The sequence below is a fragment of the Pseudorca crassidens genome, chromosome 2 (assembly GCF_039906515.1).
Source record: "Pseudorca crassidens isolate mPseCra1 chromosome 2, mPseCra1.hap1, whole genome shotgun sequence".
Classification (NCBI taxonomy): domain Eukaryota; kingdom Metazoa; phylum Chordata; class Mammalia; order Artiodactyla; family Delphinidae; genus Pseudorca; species Pseudorca crassidens.
The window spans coordinates 180,059,301-180,078,834 of NC_090297.1; the positions used below are offsets into that span (position 1 = coordinate 180,059,301).

At 35.6% G+C, this 19,534-nt stretch overlaps 1 protein-coding gene across 25 annotated transcripts in view; it reads right to left on the reverse strand.

Annotated features, from left to right (window-relative positions):
- The window catches only part of KCNT2 (potassium sodium-activated channel subfamily T member 2), a 372,254-nt gene that overhangs the window by 188,766 nt on the left and 163,954 nt on the right, over positions 1-19,534 (reverse strand). The gene's annotated exons all lie outside the window — the stretch shown is intronic.

A 19,534-nucleotide genomic window follows, 5' to 3' on the forward strand; every position in this document is an offset into this window, starting at 1 on the left:
TTTTATTTTCCTTAGTAATTCGCTTTTGTAACCCCATCATTTGTTTAGTTAGCATTACTTAATATGATAAATACAAAATTTGGAAATTTAAAATGCATTGACTTACTTATTGAAACCCATTCTGCTTGGGTAATAGGCGAGCAAATTGTATAACTAAAAATTTGTCTTTTTATAAAATCAAATTTAATATTCAAATATAAAACTTGTATTTATTTAGTCTTGTTAACATTCTAAACTTTGTCACTAACATATTTTAAAACAGTTTGAATTACTGAATTAAACTGATTATATTTCACGATTTACTAATCAAAATTTTACCCAAAATCCCGTTCATGTTAGTGAGTGAATCTTGCATACATTAATACTAAGTTCAGTCAATCAGGTTAGTTACATAGCTATCATAATAACAAAAGTATCCAGCTTATGTTTTATGGAAGAAACAAATTACTCTCCAACATTAGAGAGAGATTTGCCTACAATAACTTTATGATCTTGACTTCGTTGTTGGGATTCACTTTCACATGAACTTCTGCAACTATTTCCCTTATGTTCTCTTGTAAAGAATCACATTATTCGAAGGGTAGAAACACTTTAGAAGGGAATTCTGCAGAATTTGCACTAACATCAAATTCTAAGATAGGATCTTCACATTATTTAAACAAAAAAGTCTTTCAAACCTCCTCTAGAATTATAAAAATTAGATTTTAAAAGTATTTTGAAAATTACTTGTTGCATGTTTTTATTTTACAAAAGTAAATACTAACACATGGGGAAGCTTAATAAAAAGGCAGAGACCAGACTACTCTGATCACATTATATGGACACAGCATCACTTTCTGATACTAGTTATAGAGCATCTACATGCAACACGTGGAGAATGTTAAGAATATCTGCCAACTTATTACATACCATTTTGGTTATAGGTGACACAACTAGGAATGTTTTAAAGAAATATGAAAACTTATATTACTCTTCTATGTCAATCATTCAAATAAAAATACTTTAATATTGTTCATATAAATTATCTTTCTAAACAATAATTCAGCTACTTTTACGAAGGAACGTAAAAAGTGCACTTTCAGGAGAGATAGATACACAGATAGTTTACTGTTACTTTATTATATAATTCTTGAGGCTAAGACAGTTTTAGCATTGAAATACCATTTTATTTTACTATGCATAAACATTAATATTTCATTTATACGTTAGCTATTTTTCCTAGCACTGTGAATGCTACAATGTGCTGCATAAGGATTTGAAGCTATTCAGTGATTATAATCCATTTTAATATAGATTGTTATCTTATTTCATTCACAGATGTCTTTCGAGCCATTATTAAATGAAAACTGCCGCTTCTCCCTGATCATAATTGATGAAGTTCAGTTAATTATTATTTTGTCTCTGTACCCAGAAGTGATTTTAATGATGGCACAGATTTTCTGATAAACTAAATCCAAGAATGTGCTCAAATACAGCACATTCATAATCAAAATATCCTATTTTGCCTTCTTATAAAAGAGATACATCTGTTCAGTCAGTCAAAGCCCAAGGTAAACTATTCAAGTTATATCCTGAAATGAAAGTAGCAGTAGGATTTAATAATATAGAATTAAAAAATAAATAATCATAGCTGGTGGATATTAGTAAACACTCTGTTACCTTCAAATTTCCTAGTAATCAAATTTAATGTTGTTTTGTGACTGGGCCATAATATTTAAGAAAAAAAGCTCACTTAAATGCTTAATTTTAACGGATACCTAATTGTAACCAAATTTTTGTTTATTATCACGTATCCCCTGCCTAAACATTTGAAATTAAATAATTTACTACAATCTAAGATATAAAAATAGACCAATATCACACCATGTTCTATTTGCCTTTTTGTTTCTTTAATTTGCATACAAGTTACTCAGATTCATTTGTAGTGAGTGACTTTGAAATGAAAAGTTGCAAATGAATATATTTTTCTTATAATTTCTCTACTGTAAAAATACCTATCAATTTTAAATTTAAAAACGATTTCTATAAAACCAGTAAGTGCTATAATATTTTAATCAAATGTTTAAAATGGAAAAAGGGTGAACTAGTATCATAAAGGTAAGTCATGTTTATTCATACAAATACACTTATTGATGGCTTACTAGTGCCAGGCACTGCACTGTATGTTAGAGATGCAGATACATGACATCTTAGTCTACACAAAAACAGTTTCTAAAATCTAAAGTGAATGATTCTGACCTCAACTTTATAACACTAATTACTACTAGCAATAACACCATAAATTAATAATCAAACATTTAATTCATAACTTGATTAATACTAACTTAGGGAAACTACTTAAGCTTTTTAAACATCATGGTCCTCAACTGAAAAGTAAACGTAATCATGTTAACTTCTTCATTTGGTTATTATGAGAATTAAGCGGCCTAATGCTCAGTGAAATGCCTGACACCTAAGAACCTTCAATGAATTCATTAGTAATTTTGTTATTTATATGACAGCCCCAGCATAAAAGAAAAAGAAACACAAAAATGAGTCAAATATAAGGATCCAATATCTCCACATAAGTGTTAAAAAGCCCTCTCCACTTGACAAAAAGCTAAATGCAAGAGAGTCAGGGACTGTGGAGGAAGAAACTGGCAATGAGAAAATAGCCTGTCTGTTCTCTTTGCTGTGGATTAGCTAACAGAGTTGTTAGCAGCAGAAAACCACTCATGGATTAATGAATATCTGTAATCGTGTCCAATCTTTTCTCCGCCCTGTAACTCTTAACTGCTAGGGGAAGTGGAAACATGGGCAAGTGTGGAAGGCTCTAAAAAGAAAAGTTAGGGGCTTCCCTGGTGGCACAGTGGTTGAGAGTCCGTCTGCCGATGCAGGGGACATGGGTTCGTGCCCTGGTCCGGGAGGATCCCACACGCCGCTGAGCGGCTGGGCCCGTGAGCCATGGCCGCTGAGCCTGCGCGTCCAGAGCCTGTGCTCCGCAACGGGAGAGGCCACAACAGTGAGAGGCCCGCGTACCGCAAAAAAAAACAAAAAAAAAAAACAAAAACAAGAGTTAGGCAATTTGCAAGGTAAACCTATAATCTTTAACTATTTAGAAAGATGGTCATGCTGATATTAGTTGACCTTTGGAGGGTTCACTGTCGTCATTTACAGAAAGGGACAACTAATTCTTGGTAATGCAGTAAGGGAAAAAAAAAAAAAAGTTAGGTGTTATTTCTGGGCCAAAATGTCAATATCAGGCTAGTGACTTGTTCTAAAAAGGAATACTTATTTTTAAAAAAGGACTGCTTATCCCTGAGATTGCTTAAATGAAAGAATTCCTATTGTGATTATATAAAAGACTGTACATATGTATATTATATATGTATCTATTTTTAAAATTCACTGACAGGTAGCTACTAAGCATATCATTATATGGTAATATTTTAAGATTTAAATGTTAAAATCATAATATTTTGGAAAAAACAGTACAATTTTCTCTTTTTATATTATTTAACATATTAACTCATACTCAAGGGTATCATTTAAATATGTATTTAATTTTATATAACTTATGAATTTTCTATCTTATGAAGATTAAATATACCTAGTTTTTGAAATTCTATGCATTTTGAGAAGCAGAGTATTCCTGCCATAGAGTATTCCTGCCATTCACATATTTATATTTTTTTCATAATTGTAGTCAGTATTCACAATACTGGGCTTAAACTGGAATTTCAAAAATCTTTCACATAGCCATTTCTGCCTAAATGCAATTTAGTTTTATATGAATACTCACTTGTGACAATGTCTATTTTAAAGATCATTGTCACAGAATAAAAAAACATTGAGGAATTTTATAGCAAGCACTTTGGAAAGTTTTTTGTTTTTTTTTTAAATCAAGTGGACATGCATTTAAACTATGCAGATTGGAGGATGAAATGCCAACTAGTCAAATATGTCTTTAAATACCAACTCAGAACTTGATTACCACCAACATGCACCAAAAACAGAGAAATGCCCTCGAGATTTCATATCATCCAATACTTCCACGATCAATAAGGACAAAGACTGACTATATGACTAGAACCATATGAACAAACACAGCTCATGAACGATACAATGTTTTGCTTGGTTTTCAACCAATATTTGTTGTTTTTCAATATGACCTATAGATATCAAGGAATAAAGGCAACAGATAATATCAGCATAAGAAAAGAAACAGTAGGAAAAATTCTGCAGATGGAGAGGGATATAAATTATTTAATTTTGGGATATGTTGAATTTATCATTCCTGTAAAATATTATGTCCAATTCATTGCAATAAAGTAGTTTATTAATATATACCTATAAGAAGCCATACCTACACTCCTTGGGTAAATCTTACCTGATGGTAATTTTTTTACAGTTCTAATATTTTCAATTCCAAAAAACAGTAATATGCACTTGTTATTACAAGACAAATAACAAAGATATAAATAAGAATTAATATCATTCCACCTCTTTCTATCCATGAGGTAATAATATTTAGTATATACCCTTTTGCTTGTTTGGCATTTTGTTTTGTTTGCTTTTGTCCTTAATGTAAATGCACTTTTGATTTGAGTTTGGCAATTTATTACTATAGGATTTTTATATCTATCTTTTTAAAGTGATCTCGGGTTACAGTTTTATATCCCAACCCATGTTCCCTGAAAAGCCAGTTTGCTGACCAGACATAGGGGTCTACAGTCAAATACATCTGGCAACTCTGAGTTAAGTATATTTTATTTAGCAAAGGATTTTTCAGATCCCTTTAATGAGTTAATGTTGATCATGAATCTCTGAGAATAGAATACTTTTCATAGGATTAACCAAACATATCTGCCAAAGTTCTTACTTTTGATAGAGTATCTTGAAGTAGGAGCATTTTATGAACTAAAATATGAGAACATCAGCCCATAATTTGTGCTCTGAGTATTTTAGAATAACTGTTTAGCTTAATCATTAAATGATTTGGGTAACTTTGTACCTTTGTCCATGTCCTGAATTACACCACCCTGGATTTACTGTTCCTTGAAGAAGTTTAACAATGAAACATTCAGTCCCTGGAGTTTTTTGCTTTGTTTTGTTTTTTGTCTTTTTAATTGAGATCAAAAGATATAATTTTTAAATGCAACGTTTTAAAGGTGTTCCATCTCTACCCTTAATCTCAATTTATTTAATACTACTTAAAAACCCATAAATATGCATTTTGGAATGACCTACCATTCCTTCCATAGATCCACAAAAATCAATATGCCTCGCTCATAATTCCTTGGTCTTTACCGACTTCCTACAAAACTGAACTTTGAGCACATATGACAAAGGACAGTTTATAAATACAGGCCCACAGCAGCTGTACTGAGTGCTGGATATACATAGAAGAGTCCTCTCTTTCTTCCTGCTCACAAAGAAGCTAAGAGAATAGGACAAATTTTTTCATAAGCACTGTAATTATTTAGATGTGGATCGCCAAATTGAGCATGTTATATGAAAAAGAAGACTCCAAATTTTATCTCATTAAAAAATTTATAAATTCTCCTTTTTTGTTTACTGAAATAGTGTTAAATCTTAGGATAATTTTTTCAAAAGTATTCAAACACATGCAAAAATCATAATCACATTAATTAAAAAAGGATTAGGCTCCATTTTACACTAAATATATAAAGCGATGATATATAGTATACCACACATTTAATTTCTAGTTAAATTTAGGAAAAAATAAGGCTAATGTAAAGTATTTATTTCTTAAGTCTCACTTTCACTAAATACTCCTCCATTTAGAAACGCTAACATCTTAATTTATATATTTTAAAATCTACTTTGTTTCTCTTTCACTGACTTAGTGAAAGAAGGAAATTATGTAAGGCTATACGCTACACTAACCATAACAAAATGGTAAGTGTTCTTTCTTATATTAAATATTTCAATTAAAGAGATTCCACATTGTCCCTTGCCAGTCCTACAGAATACATTTATTTTCACAAAATTACATTAAATTTCAGTTTATTACATTTCCTCTCTTTTCATCAATAATGACCTAAACAAAATAAAAGCATCTACTCAATAGTCTATGTAAATTACTCACAGGCTCATCAGCCTATAGGCCATTACTAGTGTATTGCACACAGATGGAAGTAGGATTTTTTGCTCATGGTAGGAAAGACGGAATTTATAATCATGTAGTGTTTTTTTTCTATGTTCCTCAGGTTATATGTTGAGCATGTATTCATTACTCATCCATAATTATTTATTAAAAGAATGGGTACTGTGTGTCGATGTAAAATGTATTTTCTACTATAAACTGTGAAGGAAGTAGGCAAATAAAGAAACAAGGCAGTGGGATAAGAAAGATGATTAAACAGATTAAACTAGGTGAAAACAAGGAGACAAAATCATCATGGTTAAAGGTAATAAATAGCATGGTATAGGCAAGAATCAAGTAAAATCAGGATGATGTTCTTGAAAATCTCACTTTAGGAGACTCCAAAATTCAGAGATTAAGCCCTTACTGGAAAAAATGGGGAACTGTATCACTAGCAGAAAGCTATTAAAATTATGTTCATATTTTTAAAACAAAATAACATGGATAAGACAGTAAATAAAGACGTGATACTTATCTTATATTCTTGTAATAAGTGAAAGCATTTTTTACTTACTACTCCTTGCTTTCTGGAAAACTTTTAGGATTTTTCTCTCCTGAAGCTTGAATAAAGGGCTTGTAATTTCATTTCCACTGTGTTGTAGATCATAAGCATTTGAAAAGTTTTTACATTTATTTGTTCTCCTATTTAGTGAGTGTTACTGTTTGTCTCAGTACCAGGTCCTGGGGGAGAAAATGGTATAGAAAAACTTGCAAGACTACTTCCTCAATGGGAGTTAGAGTGCAGTGGAAGAGAGAGAAAATGATGACTAATGTAAATATATACAAATAACAAAGGAGAGCCCTCTAGTGCTATGATTTCCTGTAATAATGGAATCCAACCTACTCAGGAGAGTCAGGATTCAATAAAAAAGTGATGCTTACATAAAAAGGTGAGTCTGACCTTAGTCTGCAGAGAAGACAGAGCATTTTAGGAAGGAGGGGGGGTTAATCTGAAAGAGGAATCAGGGGGAAAAAAAGAAAAGCAGAGTTTCTGCTTGAGAAAGAAAAGATGGGGGGGAAATCCCGATGGTGCAGGAAATTTAGAACTTATTAAGGAGTTTTGTATTCATCCCACAACACATGGAAAATCTTTAACAAGCATTAAGCAAGTGGTGACACAATTGTATTTACATTTCCCAGTGCTCACTGCGGTGGACATGAGATGAATGGTTTGGAAGGGAACCAGAGTGGACAACAGGAAAACCAGTTATAGGGCTGTTGCCATAAAAAGGTTATGACAGTTTAGATGAGTGAGGTGAGACTGAGAGGGACAGAAGTGGGAAGATTTCCAGGATATATTGGACGTAAAGTGTATGGGATTTGTTTTATCATGTACTGTGTAACAGAACAGGAGGTGTGACGAATGACTCCATTCTTTGGGATTGTCCAAAAATGGACAGTAGCTGCTATTTCAGAGTTACGGACAATTTGGGGGAAGAAATAGCATAAGTTTGCTTTTGAACATGTTTTGTTTGAGGAATCTAAGAGGAAATGGCACAGAAACGGCTAACTATAAAGGACATAATTAAAACCATAGAAACTGGCCCAAGACAATTTGGTCACAATTATTAGGTTCTTTCTGTCGCACACTTGTAACCTCCAATGAAAAGAGGAAAAGTTGTGGTGTCAGAATCTCTCCCTAACAACCTTGCTGCCAATCATGACACGATGAGAGCAAGTCATAGACTGAATTCTGCCACATAAAACACTCACGAATCCCTGTTCTGCAAGATCCAAGAGCTTCCTGTTCTCTTGTCTTTCTGTGCATAACAACAAATACATTGAAAGAAATGATCATACCAAAGAAAACCTGAAAACGTACTGAGGGCAGTTTCTGCTAATGGTCTGTGGGATCAGATGACAAAATGCTCTAAGTAGGAACAGGTTTGAAAGGGTCTCTAGACATAAGGCACAACTTCCTTGAAGGGTTAGGCTGCTGTGCTCACCAAATTCTTATAGTCCAGTTATGCAGGGGCAGAAATAACCAAACCACACTTTCTTGACAACTATATGTCTAGAAAACTATTTTTAATTCCCTTTATGTTAATTTGTAAAAATTCTGACACAGATATTGATGCTTTAATCTGTTGATACCTGATAATGAGTCCCTGATGAGAATCCTTCACACACTTATTAACCATCCCTAGATTTTAACTTGTCTGGACACACGTATACCATGCTGTCCTGTGGTATGTATGTGATATTTACGGGATTACAGAAAATATAACTAAAATATATGATACATTCCTAGAAGAAAAATAAAAATAAAAAGGCTGAGCACTGACTGCTGAGAAAACACATCATTTAATGAAATGTTATAGAAGAGAATGAAGACATAAAAAGAGTGTGAATGCACATATGGGGTGTGTGTATGTGTGTCTCACATGCCCAATGCATTCTCATAACCCCCATGTACATGTAAATTATTCTTCATGTAAATTTTTCTGACTTTAATACTGGGAAATATTAAATAATATTTAATATTAAAATATTGGAAATATTAAAGTCAGTGACTTACGCTGGCTTTCTGAGTCCTACTGTGATATCAGAGATTCCTTCAAATATATTTTTGCTCCATTTCTAGTAATAGAATAACAGAATAAAGTCAATAGCTCTAAGGATCATATTTCATTTTTTCCTCATTTTTAAGGCTTAAATTTCAAAAACAAACAAAAAGTATGATACCTATTCTTCTTTCCTCTTGATTTACACTTTTTATTTCTAACCATAAGTTTACTTTAAAAGAGAAAATAAAAGGTATTCTTGATAGGAAAAGCTTCACAATCAAGTCACGAACAGTTCAAAGTAACTTCTACTGGTTGCAAAGAAGATAAAATGGAATCTTGCATAAAAACCTCAACTGTGAAAAGCATTGCTATAGTGCAATTGCCTACAGTATAGCCTTCAGACTAAGACAAATAAGGGAAGATAAAGCCGGTGATGTAAGACAGGAAAAATTGTAAATTGCTTTCTATACAACACCAAAGAATTTATACTATACTGAAGACTCCAAAGACACGAATGAAGAATTTTAAGCAAGAGAATGAATGATGTGATCAAATCAAATAGTGTCGAGCTCATTAATAAAGTCTGCTGATACTCTGAGTGGTTACTACTGCTCCAAGCAGTAACATTTACACTAGACTCTCAGTCTCCAGGCTGACAAATCACCTTTAAGACACTGCCCATGCAAATCACCCAAGTGAAGTTCCATCTGTGAGCAGAGGAAATAATGGCTACTACATTCAGTCCTAAAGTTTCTTCTAGGTTTGAGCTCTTGCCTCTCTGCAATATACTTTTTTTTTTTTGCTTGATTTTTTAAAAATTATCTTATTCAGTTCTCAAAAGTGAAGTATATAACCAATAAAATATTAGTTTTACACACCATTAATTCCCATTATATATGTAAGATAGGTTTATAAAAATATGTATACATCCAGAATCTTTTCAGAAAATATTTGATTTACAATGCATTTCTATTTTACTATCAGGAAGCTAGTAAGATAAACACTAATTCATATGTTTCTGTACATATGAAATATGTAACAGTGCCAAATAAATATCAGCTAATTTAGGCTGATTTATACTCATTTAACGTGTTCCCACAGGAATGTCTTGCTAGTTACTGTCACATAACAAGACCAATCCCAAATATTTAGTCACTAGTCAACAGTTTCTGGAAATCAACTAAGGCACAAAACAAGGCTTATTTTATTCTACCTGAAATGATCCAAATTTAATTAGCCATTAGAAATAAAAGAAAACATAGACCCTCACATGTTACTTTATATTGTAAGGAGTGGGAATTACTCCCATAGAGAAAGTGACTCTTACTTTTATGTAATAATTTACTTGAATCCAATTTTTAAAATGTAATATTGTTATCATGTTCATTGACAGAAAAGCTCTGTCATACTGATAACACTTTTACATTCATAACACTTAATCTCTGCTTAAAAGCAATTGAAAACTCTCCCCTAACAGACAGTGAGGTGAACCTATAACCATTTCATAGACTCTATGAAAGCTAATATTTCAGAAAACTCTGTAATATAAAATATTTCTATATGTGAGTCAGAATACTCGTGAGAAGTATCTGACTGGCTCATTTGAGCATTCGACTAATTGATGGTGTATTTACTGCTTCTAAGTTAATGCCAAATATATCAGTATCTATGTAGAATTGTCTCCTAGGTAAATAATTATTTTTCGTTTTCACTGGAAATTACAACTGTTTTCCTGATAGATAATATCTGTTCAAAGAGCAGTTTCAGGAGGTCAATCACACATTCTAAACTAAAGAAATTTACTGGAAACGTGGTTTGCATTAACATTTACCTAAAGCACATCTTGCTCCAATGGCTTCAATTTTTTAAAAATTTGTACCAGCTTTCCCATATCAGATTATATATACTCAAAGAGATTAAGCTAGGGATTAATATTGCAATTAAGGTACTACCATTCAAAAAAATCTTTGATTTTTTATTTTTTGGCATCCAAAAGAAATTCACTAAGCAAAACAATAGCATTTTTAGGGTCAAACCTATACAATAAATATGGCATTTCCTTTACTTTTTACTCATCATGAGACTCATTCAGTTCAAAATTTCATTTAACATACATCATCCTAATAGAATTTATCCTCATTCTTAGCAATTATGAATGTCATAGAATGATATAACTTCAATAACCCTGCTGGGAAAGTTCTGGGACACCCAGGGTACTATAGCACACTGGATTGAGAACAACTGATCTAGTCCAACTCCTTTCTCTTCCGAGGCAGCATCTCAGGGAGAAAAGAGTCCAACACTTGACCAAGGCTATCTATACTCTTAAGAGGGAACACCAGGAATATAACAAAGTTTCTTTTCCCCTACCCACAACTGTGTAGAGATTAAATAACACAACCTTTCTTTAATAAAACTGTGAAATTAGACATGTTTTTGTTTGAGAGAATAATTAGAAAGGAAACCAATTACCTCAAAGCAATTTGTTAATTTAAGTTGTAGGTTCTAAATCCTTCCTGTACCAAAATGACTAATGATTTATTTAGTTACTAATTAACTCGGGTGAATGTCCCAAATAAGATGAAATTTGACTGAGCTATGTTGTCTTTCCTGAGTGACAAATTTGTGTACAATATCTTCCACGTAGGTAAGGCGAAGAGGAAAAGACTCATGTAACATCAATCCTTTTACTACATTCTGTCTTTAACCATCTGAAATGTAAACCTATAAAACATTTTGATACATGTTTTAGTACTTGTGTCAAAGTGTAAAACAGGGCTAGGATAAGAGGGAATAATAATCTATAAAGCAATCTTTAGTATTAGCATCTTTAGATATGACTGAACTTAAAATCAGTTTTATATTTTACATCCTCAATCAAGTATTTTATCCCAGACTTACAGTACAAACTCAGTATCATTCCATAATCTATTTTATATAAGAAAAAGAAAATAAGTCTAATTTCTGATAAAGACAGATGATTAAGATAACAGAAGGCTAGTGCACTGCAGAACCACTGCTTGTGGATGATACAGCAGAGCTGTCAGGACCCTTGACTGAGTTGTTAAGAAAGGTTCCATTAAGGCTTTAACATATGAGCTGAGACCTTAAGGACGACAAAAACTAAGTGGAGATTATACAAAGCAAAGAGAACACTGTTAAGAAAACCTGGAGGCACCTTCAAGATGGTGGAGAAGTAAGACATGGAGATCACCTTCCTCCCCACAAATACATCAGAAATACATCTACATGTGGAACAACAACAATATGTGGAACAACTCCTACAAAACAACTGTCTACTGAACGCTGGCAGAAGACCTCAGACTTCATGAAAGGCAAGAAACTCCCCACGTACCTGGGAAGGGCAAAAGAGAAAAGAAAAAACAAGGAAAAAAGAATAGGGACGGGACCTGCACCAGTGGGAGGGAGCTGTGAAGGAGGAAAGGTTTCCACACACTAGGAAGCCCCTTCGGGGGCGGAGACTGTGGGTGGCCGAGGGGGAAAGCTTCGGATCCGCAGAGGAGAGCGCAGCAACAGGGGTGCGGAGGGCAAAGCGGAGAGATTCCTGCACAGAGGATTGGTGCCGACCGGCACTCACCAGCCCGAGAGGCTTGTCTGCTCACCCGCCGGGGTGGGCGGGGGCTGGGAGCTGAGGCTAGGGCTTCGGTGGGATCCCGGGAAGAGGACTGGGGTTGGCTGCGTGAACACAGCCTGAAGGGGCTAGTGTGCCACGGCTGGCCGGGAGGGAGTCCAGGAAAAGGTCTGGACCTGCCGAAGAGGCAAGAGACTTTTGCTTGCCTCTTTGTTTCCTGGTGCGCGAGGAGAGGGGATTAAGAGTGCTGCTTAAAGGAGCTCCAGAGATGGTTGCGAGCTGCAGCTAACAGCGCGGACCCCAGAGACGGGCATGAGACGCTAAGGCTGCTGCTGCCGCCACCAAGGAGCCTGTGTGTGAGCACAGGTCACTATCCACACCTCCCTTCCTGGGAGCCTGTGCGGCCCACCACTGCCAGGGTCCCGTGATCCAGGGACAACTTCCCTGGGAGAACACACGGTGTGCTTCAGGTTGGTGCAACGTCACACTGGCCTCTGCCACCGCAGGCTCGCCCTGCACCCTGCATCCGTACCCCTCCTTCTTCCCGCCTGAGTGACCCAGAGCCCCCGAATCAGCTGCTCCTTTAATCCCATCCTGTCTGAGCTAAGAACAGACACCCTCAGGTGACCTACACACAGAGGTGGGCCAAATCCAAAGCTGAACCCCAGGAGCTGTGTGAACAAAGAAGAGAAAGGGAAATCTCTCCCAGCAGCCTCAGGAGCAGTGGATTAAATCTCCACAATCAACTTCATGTACCCTGCATCTGTGGAATACCTGAATAGACAACAAGTCATCCCAAAAATGAGGCGGTGAACTTTGGGAGCAACTGTAGACTTGGGGTTTGCTTTCTGAATCTGTTTCTGGTTTTATGTTTATCTTAGTTTTATTATCATTGGTAGATTTCTTTATTGATTTGGTTGCTCTCTTCCTTTGTATTTTGATTTTTATAATACATATATATTTTTCCTTTTTCTCTTTTTGTGAGTGTGTATGTGCATTATTCTTTGTGTGATCTGACTGTATAGCTTTGCTTTTACCATTGGTCCTAGGGTTCTATCTGTTTTTTGTTTTGTTTATTTTGTTTTTAGTATAGTTTTTAGCACTTGTTATCACTGGTGGATTTGTTTTTTGGTTTGGTTGCTCTCTTCTTTCTTTCATTACCTTTTTATTTTTTTATTATGAATAATTTTCTTAAATGCTTTATTTTAATAATTTCATTAAAAATTTTTATTTTATATATTTTTTCTTTATTTATTTCATTTTTTTTCTCTTTTTTTCTGAGGCGTGTGGCTGACAGGGTCTTGGTGCTCTGACCGGGTGTCAGGTATGAGCGTCTGAGGTGGAAGAGCTGAGTTCAGGATACTTGTCCAACAGAGACCTCCCAGCTCCATGTAATATCAATTGGTGAGAGCTCTCCCAGAGATCTCCATGTCAACACTAAGACCCAGTTCCACTCAATGACCATGAAGCTACAGTGCTGGAAATCTTATGCCAAACAACTAGCAAGACAGGAACACAACCCCACCCATTATCAGAGAGGCTGCCTAAATTCATAATAAGTTCACAGACACCCCAAAACACACCACTAGACATTGTCCTGCCCAGCAGAAAGACAAGATCCAGCCTAATCCACCAGAACACAGGCGCCAGTCCCCTCCACGAGAAAGCCTATGCAGCCCATTGAACCAACCTTAGCTACTGGGGGCAGACACCAAAAAACACTGGGAACTATGAACCTGCAGCCTGAAAAAGGAGACCCCAAACACAGTAAGTTAAGCAAAATGGGAAGACTGAGAAATATACAGCAGATGAAGGAGCAAGGTAAAAACCCACAAGACCTAACAAATGAAGAAGAAATAGGCAGTCTACCTGAAAAAGAATTCAGGGTAATGATAGTAAAGGTGATCCAAAATCTTGGAAATAGAATGGAGAAAATAAAAGAAATGTCTAACAAGGACCTAGAAGAACTAAAGAGCAAACAAACAATGATGAACAACACAATAAAAGAAATTAAAAATACTCTAGAAGGGGTCAATAACAAAATAACTGAGGCAGAAGAACGGATACATGACCTGGAAGATAAAATAGTGGAAATAACTACTGCAGAGCAGAATAAAGAGAAAAGAATGAAAAGAACTGAGGACACTCTCAGAGACCTCTGGGACAATATTAAATGCACCAACATTCGAATTATAGGGGTCCCAGAAGAAGAAGAGAAAAGGAAAGGGACTGAGAAAATATTTGAAGAGATTATAGTTGAAAACTTCCCTAATATGGGAAAGGAAATAGTTAATCAAGTCCAGGAAGCACAGAGAGTCCCATACAGGATAAATGCAAGGAGAAGCACGCCAAGACACATATTAATCAAACTATCAAAAATTAAATACAAAGAAAACATATTAAAAGCACCAAGGGAAAAACAACAACTAACACAAAGGGAATCCCCATAAGGTTAACAGCTGATCTTTCAGCAGAAACTCTGCAAGCCAGAAGGGAGTGGCAGGACATATTTAAAGGGATGAAGGAGAAAAACCTACAACCAAGATTACTCTACCCAGCAAGGATCTCATTCAGATATGATTGAGAAAATAAAATCTTCACAGACAAGCAAAAGCTGAGAGAGTTCAGCACCACCAAACCAGCTTTACAACAAATGCTAAAGGAACTTCTCTAGGCAGGACACACAAGAGAAGGAAAAGACCTACAATAACAAACCCAAAACAATTAAGAAAATGGGAATAGGAACATGCATATCGATAATTACCTTAAATGTAAATCAATTAAATGCTCCCACCAAAAGACACAGACTGGCCAAATGGATACAAAAACAAGACCCATATATATGCTGTCTACAAGAGACCCATTTCAGACCTAGGGACACATACAGACTGAAAGTGAGGGGATGGAAAAAGATATTCCATGCAAATGGAAATCAAAAGAAAGCTGCAGTAGCAATTCTCATATCAGACAAAATAGACTTTAAAATAACGACTAGGGCTTCCCTGGTGGCGCAGTGGTTGAGAGTCCGCCTGCCGATGCAGGGGACACGGGTTTGTGCCCTGGTCCGGGATGAGCCCACATGCCACGGAGAGGCTGGGCCCGTGAGCCATGGCCGCTGAGCCTGCGCGTCCGGAGCCTGTGCTCCACAACGAGAGAGGCCCGAATACCGCAAAAAATAAATAAATAAATAAATAAATAAATAAATAAATAAAATAAAATAACGACTATTACAAGAGACAAAGAAGGACACTGCATAATGATCAAGGGATCGATCCAAGAAGAAGATATAACAATTGTAAATATTTATGCACCCAACATAGGAGCACCTTGATACATAAGGCAAATACTAACAGCCATAAAAGGGGAAATTGACAGTAACACAATCATAGTAGGGGACTTTAACACCCCACTTTCACCAATGGACAGATCATCCAAAATGAAAATAATAAGGAAACACAAGCTTTAAATGATACATTAAAAAAGATGGACTTAATTGACATTTATAGGACATTCCATCCAAAAACAACAGAATACACTTTCTTCTCAAGTGCTCATGGAACATTCCCCAGGCTACATCATTTCACAAGTCACAAATCAAGCCTTGGTAAATTTAAGAAAATTGAAATTGTATCAAGTATCTTTTCTGACCACAATGCTATGAGACTAGATACCAATTACAAGAAAAAATATGTAAAAAATACAAACACATGGAGACTAAACAATACACTACTAAATAACAAAGAGATCACTGAAGAAATCAAAGAGGAAATCAAAAAATACCTGCAAGCAAATGACAAGGATAACACAATGACCCAAAATCTATGGGATGCAGCAAAAGCAGTTCTAAGAGGGAAGTTTATAGCAATACAATCCTACCTCAAGAAACAAGAAACATCTCAAATGAACAAACTAAAGTTACATTTAAAGCAATTAGAAAAAGAAAAGCAAAAAAACCCCAAAGATAGCAGAAGGAAAGAAATCATAAAGATCAGATCAGAAATAAATGAAAAAGAAATGAAGCAAATGATAGCAAAGATCAATAAAACTAAAACCTGTTTCTTTAGAAGATAAACAAAATTGATAAACCATTAGCCTGACTCAGCAAGAAAAAGGAGAAAACTCAAATCAACAGAATTAGAAATGAAAAAGGAGGAGTAACAACTGGCACTGCACAAATACAAAGGATGATGAGAGATTACTACAAGCAGAAATATGCCAATAAAATGGACAACCTGGAAGAAATGGACAAATTCTTAGAAAAACATAACCTTCTGAGACTGAACCAGGAAGAAATCGAAAATATGAACAGATCAACCACAAGCCCTGAAATTGAAACTGTGATTAAAAATCTTCCAACAAACAAAAGCCCAGGACCAGATAGCTTCACAGGCGAATTCTATCAAACATTTAGAGAACAGCTAACACTTATTCTTCTCAAACTCTTGCAAAATATAGCAGAGGGAGGAACACTCCCAAACTGATTCTACGAGGCCACCATCACCCTGATACCAAAACCGGACAAATAGGTCACAAAAAAAGAAAACTACAGGCCAATAACTCTGATGAATATAGATGCAAAAATTCTCAAGAAATTACTAGCAAACAGAATGCAACAGCGCATTAAAAGTCTCATACACCATGATCAAGTAGGGTTTACCCCAGGAATGCAAGGATTCTTCAATATATGCAAGTCAATCAATGTGATAAACCATATTAACAAACTGAAGGAGAAAAACCACATGATCATCTCAATAGATGCAGAAAAAACTTTCGACAAAATCAACACACATTTATGATAAAAACCCTCCAGAAAGTAGGCACAGAGGGAATTTGCCTCAACATAATAAGGGCCATATATGACAAACCCACAGCCAACATCATTCTCAATGGTGAAAAACTGAAAGCATTTCCACTAAGATCAGGAACAAGACAAGGTTGCCCACTCTCACCACTATTATTCAACATAGTTTTGGAAGTTTTAGCCACAGAAATCAGGGAAGAAAAATAAATAAAAGGAATCCAAATCAGAAAACAAGTAACACTGTCACTGTTTGCAGATAACATGATACTAATCATAGACAATCCTAAAGATGCCACCAGAAAACTACTAGAGCTAATCAATGGATTTGGTAAAGTAGCAGGATACAAAATTAATGCACAGAAATCTCTTGCATTCCTACACACTAATGATTAAAAATCTGAAAGAGAAATTTAGGAAACACTCCCATTTACCACTTCAACAAAAAGAAAAAAATACCTAAGAATAAACCTACTTAAGGAGACAAAAGAACTGTATGCAGAAAATGATAAGACACTGATGAAAGAAATTAAAGATGATACAAATAGATGGAGAGATAGACCATGTTCTTGGATTGGAAGAATCAACATTGTGAAAATGACTATAATATACAAAGCCATCTACAGATTCAATGCAATCCCTATCAACCTACCAATGGTATTTTTTACAGAACTAGAACAAAATATTTCACAATTTGTATGGAAACACAAAAGATCCCAAATAGCCAAAGCAATCTTGAGAAAGAAAAATGGAGCTCGAGGAATAAGGCTCCCTGACTTCAGACTGTACTACAAAGCTACAGTAATCAAGACAGTAAGGTACTGGCACAAAAACAGAAATATAGATCAATGGAACAGGATAGAAAGCCCATTGGCTTTCTATGGTCACCTGATCTTTGATAAAGGAGGCAAGAATATACAATGGAGAAAAGACAGCCTCTTCAATAACTGGTGCTGGGAAAACTGGACAGGTACATGTAAAAGAATGGAATTAGAACACTCCCTAACACCATACACAAAGATAAACTCAAAACGGATTAAAGACCTAAATGTAAGGCCAGACAGTATAAAACTCTTAGAGGAAAACATAGGCAGAACACTCTTTGACATAAATCACAGCAAGATCCTTTTTGACCCACCTCCTAGAGAAATAGAAATAAAAACAAAAATAAACAAATGGGACCTAATGAAACTTAAAAGCTTTTGCACAGCAAAGGAAACTATAAACAAGATGAAAAGACAACCCTCAGAATGGGAGAAAATATTTGCAAACGAAGCTACTGACAAAGGATTAATCTCCAAAATAAACAAGCAGCTCATGCAGCTCAATATCAAAAGAACAAACAGCCCAATCCAGAAATGGGCAGAAGACCTAAATAGACATTTCTCCAAAGAAGATATACAGATTGCCAACAAACACATGATAGGATGCTCAATATCACTAATCATTAGAGAAATGCAAATCAAAACTACAATGAGGTATCACCTCACACCAGTCAGAATGGCCAACATCAAAATATCTACAAACAGTAAATGCTGGAGAGGGTGTGGATAAAAGTGAACCCTCTTGTAATGTTGCTGGGAATGTAAATTGATACAGCCACTATGGAGAACTGTATAGAGGTTCCTTAGAAAACTAGAAATCGAACTACCATATGACCCAACAATCCCACTACTGGGCATATACCCTGAGAAAACCATAATTCAAAAAGAGTCATGTACCACATTGTTCATTGCAGCTCTATGTACAATAGCCAGGACATGGAAGCAACCTAAGTGTCCATCAACAGACGAATGGATAAAGAAGATGTGGCACATACATACAATGGAATATTACTCAGCCATAAAAAGGAACAAAACTGAGTTATTTGTATTGAGGTGGATGGACCTAGAATCTGTCATACAGAGTGAAGTAAGTCAGAAAGAGAAAAACAAATACTGTATGCTAACACATATATATGGAATCTAAAAAAAAAAATTGGTTCTGAAGAACCTAGGAGCAGGGGAGGAGTAAAGATGCGGACACAGAGAATGGACTTGAGGATATGCGGAGGGGGAAGGGTAAGCTGGGACGAAGTGAGAGTTTGGCATGAACATATATACACTACAACTGTAAAATAGCTAGCTAGTGTGAAACAGCTGCATCGCACAGGGATATCAGCTCGGTGCTTTGTGTCCAGCTAGAGGGGTGGGTTAGGGAGTGTGGGAGGGTGACGCAAGAGGGAGGGGATATGGGGATATATGCATACGTATAGCTCATTCACTTTGTTATACAGCAGAAACTAACACAGCATTGTAAGGCAATTATACTCCAATAAAGATGTTAAAAAAAAGAAAGAAAAGAAAACCCAAGTCAGGAATCGTCATAATATCATCAAGGAACAGAAAGAAACCAGTCGTGTGGCAGCCCAGTGGTTCAGAGGAAATACAATGTAAGTTGAGGTCAAAGAGGTAAGCATGGGCCAGACCGTGGACAGCCCCATAATTATT